The sequence below is a fragment of the Microtus pennsylvanicus genome, chromosome 6, assembly GCF_037038515.1.
Source record: "Microtus pennsylvanicus isolate mMicPen1 chromosome 6, mMicPen1.hap1, whole genome shotgun sequence".
NCBI classification, from domain to species: domain Eukaryota; kingdom Metazoa; phylum Chordata; class Mammalia; order Rodentia; family Cricetidae; genus Microtus; species Microtus pennsylvanicus.
The window spans coordinates 29,886,588-29,893,540 of record NC_134584.1 but is presented as its reverse complement, the minus strand read 5'-3'; positions in this window follow the sequence as shown (position 1 = coordinate 29,893,540).

The following is a 6,953-nucleotide window of genomic DNA, read 5'->3' as shown; positions in this document are numbered from 1 at the left end:
CTGATTCTCGTAGGCAGGTCATGCTGCTATAGGTGGTGGAGGTCTTTACACAATGGGCCTGTGGGCAGCTGCTCTCATCTGCCCATGGAGAGCCACTGAGCATGATGCAGGAGAAAAGGACATTTGGATCAAACCCACTTGGCAGATACTCCCCTTCCTGGACACAGGAAGGATTGATGGGGAACCCTGTTTCCAAGTAGAATCAAGACCCCATCACCTGACAGTACCCTATAGATACCTCCCATCATTCTACCCCCAGACCTCAGGTCAGAAGAAGCATTTTTGTACTGTAGATTGGCAGTATAGAAGTCTGGGGTTGCTCTGTGGGTTGACTTCTGCTTTGTTCAGAAGACAACAAACAATCTGGTGGCAATTGAATGCTGATTAGATTTTACCTCCTGAGAGAGAAAACTGGGATCCAAATAAGGGTTGGCACTCAGATGATCATGGGTTATATTTTTGCTATATTTAACTTTATACACATTTTATTGTGTATATTGTATTATTTTGTTTATATGGAAAATTCATAAACATCCCCGTTAAAACTCTTAATAATTGTCAATATTTATTGAGGGACAATCTGATATTATTTTCATTCTTTTGGGTGACAAATATCCAAATAACTAAAAATTACTGAACAATTACTGTGTGAGAGATGTTACACAATTTTTCCTGCTGAAATTATCTTTAAACTCCTCTAAGATTTGCTCCCATCCCCACTCTCTTTGCAGATATGTATTACAAAACCTTTTGCTGTGAGATTTTGTTTTTGTTTGTTTGTTTTTCAAGACAGGGTTTCTCTGTGTAACCTTGGCTGTCTTGAAACTTGTTCTGTAGACCAGGCTGGCTTTGAACTCAGAGATCCACCTGCCTCTGCCTCCCAAGTGCTGGGATTTGAGGGGAGTACCACCACTGTCCAGGTGCGGTAAGATTATTTTTGATGTAGCAAGTTCATGTTAAGCTTCTTATAATGAGAAAATATCACGAAACACCATACTTAGTCATCCTATTAACCAAGATCTAGATGTTTAATATAGTATATACTATATTGCCCAAGATGCAGGAGTATAGGTGCTTTTGTGAGTTTTGGTTAAGCATGCAGATTGGCAGGACCCTCTGGGGTTGGTGATTTGACAATACACACACGCTCAGTTCCTCAGCAACTATACTTTGGGGAATTTACCATCTGTGTATGGGTGTAAAGTCTCTTTGTTGAGTAGTGATCACTACAGCACCATTTGTTATCACTGACTAGAGAGATGCTTAGAGGTTTATAGGTAATGTGCTGATTAAATAAATCATTGTCAAATAATCATTGCTACCACAAAATGGGAAAGAGAATGACGGAGCCATCTATTCTCATGAGGCTATAGCTAAGACATAAAACATGGATAAAGCAAGTTATAAACTGCTGTAATGTGCTGCATGTAGCTGTTAGGGTGTAAAAGAAAACGGGGAAATGCCCAAGCTCAGCTGGTTATTCCGCTTGCTGCTCGGGAGTCCTCTTGCATTCTTTGACAATTGCTCATTCTAGGAGGACAAATTCTGTATACTGTATACGATAGTGATAGGCTAAGTCAGACACCAGCCTAGACATTGCTGGGAAGTTAGTTATTTAAACATATGATTAACATTTGAATCAGTGTACTTTGAGTAAAGAGAAATTACTCTTCATCCTATGAGTGGGCCTAAAGGCTGAAGGCCTTAAAATCACAAGGAAGAAACTGTTTCCATTTCGACTCAGTGGAGAGTGACCCCTTGGAGCTCAGATAGGGCATCTTATGTACTGATGATCTCCCTCCTGGGAGCTCAGATAGGGCATCTTATGTACTGATGATCTCCCTCCTGGCCCAGTGTTGGAGTGGCTTCAGGTCACCAAGGGTCATTGCTCATATAGTTCATGCTGGCCAGCTTTTACTAACATCTTTCTTTCTCTCACACTTGTTCTCCTTCTCAATCTAGATCTTGCCCTCTGACTTTCTACCTCATTGCCTGTTCAGGCCTAGAAAATGCTTCTTGCTGCTGCCAGCTCCTAGATGCTACAATTAGCTCATGGCTCTTCCATTTGTCCTGTGTAGTAGGAGGCTGCTTGTTTGTTCCCACATACCCAGACTCGAAATAACCACTCAGAAACTGTATTATTTAAATCACCACTTGGCCAATCACTTAAGCATATTGCTAGCTAGCTCTTACATCTAGAATTATTCCATTTCCATTATTTTATAGTTTACCATGAAACTCGTGGCCTACCTGCAAAGTTCCAGCTGGCAGCTCGAGTCTTTCTGCTCTGGCATCTCCATGGCATCTCCCCGACTCTGCCTTCTTTCCTCCAGCATTCAGTTTAGTTTTCCCCACCTAGCTCCACTCTGCCAAGCCATTGGCTGAAAGCAGCTTCTTTATTCATTAACCAATAAAAGCAACACACATAGAGAGGGACTTCCCATACCAGTTCTGTCCACTGGATTTTGAATAATTTATTTATTACTTTCCTTTGAAATTATCAACAGATGGCCCAGTTGGATTAATAGGCATTAAATGGCTAAAAAAAAGCATGATATGCAATACTTCAATATTTCCTTAACTTCCTCTTTATAGCCTTGCTAAGACCTCTGAATATCAAGAAGGAATTTAAGATTCTTCACTAATATTGATATAATGTAATACATTATTTTGAGGACTACCAGTGAAATAAAACATCTAAACTTAATCATGAAATATTCAAGTAGTCAGTTCTAAAAGTTGCCTAGTCCTTCATCCTACTAATGTTGGTATATAACAGCTGTAGTGTGTGAATACTGAGGATATGTTTAACATTCAGTTATGGAGATCTAAGAAGGTTAAAAGGGAGATGAGATTTCACCAAAGGACACGTGCTTAACGGAAAAGGAAGTAAATATCTATCACTTCCCTAAGTCAACCAAGTACAAAGATAGACTATGTTATTCTTCAAATAGGCAAGGCCTCTAAAACACAAAAATTATCTCCTATGCATTTTTTTCAGAGGAAACTACTGAAAAGTGTGAGCCACCAGAATAAGAAAATAGGAAGCAAGAGATCTCATGCAAGACAGACATACAGGAAGTCCTTGCATTAATGGGAAGGGAGGTACCTTGGAAACGGGAAATAGGTCAAGGGATCAATCCCTCTAAACAATCCGTGTCCAGAGGGCTCTAAAAGAAACTATTTCAAGATAATAAGACTGGCAGAACAATTAATTTGTTTGACTCTATTCAAAGAAGATTTACAGGGAGAGTATGTGGAAATAGACTAAGGATAAATATGTGAAATATTAAACAAATGGAAAAGCCAGACAAATATTAACTTCGAGGAAAGAAATTTTGAGAGGAAGAAGGCAATGACATAGATGACATCTCTGAGCTTTATAGTTTCTGCATGGGCATAATCATGTGTTTGCTAAGTGACTCTTGGTCTGCTAGGTTGACCGGTGGATGACAAGTATACCCACGCAGATACAGTCTTCAGTCTTCACAGAGAAAAGGCAATGGTCAATGCCTAAAACAGAATAACAGAAAACAAGCAATGTAGGCATCCCTTGCCCCAGAAATATGGGTAAAATATGCGAAAGGAGCTGAAATGTGTTCCTTTTATGAAACTGAACTAAGAGCTCACGGAAGGCTGTTCTTTCTTCCCCAAGAGCTGTACAGGTATTGCAGCCTGAATTCTGTCCAAACTAGAAGCTCATGTGGATGTAGGAATGTTTTTTGGTTGAATATTTGGAATTTTTTTGAAGAAACACAAGGGGGCCTATGCCTGGAAATACATAATGAGGGCAGGGTGGGGAGGGGGCAGGGTGGAAGTGGATCTGAGAGCGAAACAGAAGTGTCTGCTCATGCGTGTGTTTGTGTTTGTTTTTAGGAATTGGAGAATGATGCCTTTCGCCCAGCTATATTTGTGTGGTAAAATGGCACACTATTATCCCATAAATGCTACAAGCCATGGATTGCTGTGCCCAAGATGGCTCCTGGTAGGAACTCCCCTTCCCAGAACAAGAGAAGACCTGCAGGTTCCTGCAAAGGTAGGGTTTAGGTTACCTGTTATTATCCATGCGGGTGCATTCGTCCAGAGATCTTTTTCCAAGGCGCGTGTGTCTGCCCTAAGAAACATGCTTTAGTAGGCTCAGCTAATTACGGGTGGTTAAACTTTCTTAGGAATGAAACCTCTAACTCTAGAATTGTTCGTAGGAGGAAGTGTCTTATCTCTTAAGAAGGAGATTCCAAGAACCAATTGATTAACTGTAGCAAATTTGCCTCTATTAGCCCGGTTGGTCACTGTCAAGTGAAAGCAAAACTAATTTACAAACTTCAGCTAGAAAAAGAGAAGGGTTGGGGACAAAGAAGGCAAAATGAGCAAAGACTGACTTGAGTCAGGGTTGGGAGATGGAAACAGCTTCAAAGGGCCTGCAAGGGAAACGGTTTTGTTTGCTTTTAGATAAAAAGGCATAAGGAAGGAAAAGGCTTCATCCCAAGAGGCTGGATGGAGGAAAAGGAGCTCATTAAAGACCAGATGGGGTAGATTCTAAGTAAGGCAGGCCCTGAGACTGGACCGGATCTTTCTGTGCTGGGAACAGCCAGATAACCAGGAGGCTGAGATCTGCCACGGACTTTGCATGCTCGTGAGCTGATAACTCTGAAGAGGAAAGGCACAAAGGGCAAGGCAGGACTCATGTGTTTGGCTTGGTTGACCAAGATCTAGTGCTACTATCTGAGTCTGTCATATTTCTACTTAAGTCTATTTGTGATTTCTTGGTGTAGGCGTGGATTAGTGAATCACTTCCACCTGCATCAGAGAAGCCTCTATTTGCAGTAGGTAGTGATTAACACAGAGACACACTAGATTAACACACCTAATCAAGATGCGGAGAATAAGAGACTATGGAACGCCTAGCTCTAAATGGAACATTTATATCACCCTGCTGGCTTTTGTATCAGCTATCATTGTGGAAGACGGGGTGGAACGAGTATAAGAACAAGAGGAGTAGGTAACTACAAGGGGACTGCCTTCCAGACCCAATTGGATTGCTGCACATATAAACTTAGAGTAGTTGTGACAGTATTCACAAGACCCATTCAAGACCAAGATAAAGCACATCCAAGTATGGAGAGGACACTGGGGTGAAAAGTACCACCCACAGCTATTAGCAACTATTGATGGGAGAAGGAGAGAGCCTTTTTTTTTTTAAATGTATCCCCTGGTAAGTTGAGGATGCTCCAGTGGAAGGACCTATATTCAAGAATATTTGGGCAACACATATTGGTATTGATGGGCTTTTTTAAAAAGGACACAAAGTTGGGTAGGTAGTGAAGGAGATGGGAGAGTTAGGTAGTTAGGTGAATGTGATCAAAGATCTAATGTATATATTATTATTATAATATTATCTAATATATATTAGATCTTTGGTCATATGTATATGACATTCAAAGACTTTATGTAAGAATAAAGCAGATATCTGTTATCAACTACCTTCAAAGAGAACATTGTGAGTAGTTTTGCACTCATTTCCTGAAGTAGTTATTATGAATACAGCCTAACTTATCTACCCTTCTTATTGTTTATCGGCATTTAACAATCATAAACCATGCTGCACAAACATTCTTTTACATTTTTTACTAGAAGCAATTTCCCATGGAATATACCTAAGGGTAGACTTATTTGGTCACCTTTTAAATCTTTTTCTAGAGAGCAGTGCAAACATTTCTCTAGCATAAACTCTAAGGTCAGACTTATTTAATTATCAGAGTTCAGATAACTAGAAAGAGATACTTGATTGTTGCAACTCCACTGTGGTCTTCTTCTGAATTTTTAGTATGATCAAACATTTTCTGTATATTTAGGGCATTGCTTTTTCTATTTCTGTAAGTTTCAAGGCATGTGAAATTCCTCCTTTTGACTTACATTTTTAAATGTGTGGTCCCCACTGATGTTGCTGTTTTGAGAGAATGTAGACCCTTTAGAAGGTGGGATCTATTTAACTGGAGGAAGAGAGTTGCTAGGGCAGGGAGGGTGGGCCTTGTGGACCATAGCCTATCCCTGATGCTGGCCTGAGATCTGTTCCCTGATTGTCCCAGATGTAAGCAAGCAGCGGTTATACTTTCTTGTAACTGACACGGTTACAAGTGGCCACAATGCCAGCTCTGTCCTCTCCGCTATGATGGTCCGAGCCACCTTAAACTGTGAGGCAGCACAAACCTTTCTCCCCTTCTTTTGTTTCTGCTAGGTAGAGTCTCAACAATGAGAAAATGGTTACTACACCCACGGCTGGTTTGTTAACCCACATGACATTGAGGTTATTTTGTTTTTTCTTACTCATTGATAAAGATTCTTGTTTAGTTTAAACATTAATCCTTTCTGTTACAAGTAACTTTTCCTAAGGTTTCTTTTGGGGAGGGTGTGGTTTTTCAATACAGGGCTTCTCTCTGCAACTGCCCTGGCTGTCCTGGAACTTACTCTGTAGACCAGGCTGGCCTCAGATTCACAGAGATCCGCCTGCCTCTGCCTCCCAAGTGCTGGGATTAAAGGCGTGCACCACCATACCCAACTTGATTTATCTTTTTACTTTCATTGTGGTATCTTTTAAGGAATATATAAAACTCAAAAATTTTCTTGTTTTTCTTTCCCCCTTTTCTCTTCTTTTTTTTTTTTTAAAAAAACTTGAACTTAGGGCTCTCACATGGTAGACAAGTGCACTACCATAGCCCCAGTGCCAAGGAGCATAACATTCTTATGTTTAATTGATTGATCTCTTTGAGAATCATTACCTTTGCAGAATAATTTTTTTCCAAAAAGCCCTTATTAACTGGAAAGGCACAAAATTATTGTCCTATATTAAACTTGAATATATTTTGTAATTATACATTTATATTTAACTCTTAATACACCAAAATTTTGTTTTCCTTTGGAGGGAGGGGTAGAATTTTGTTTTTCAGACTTACAGG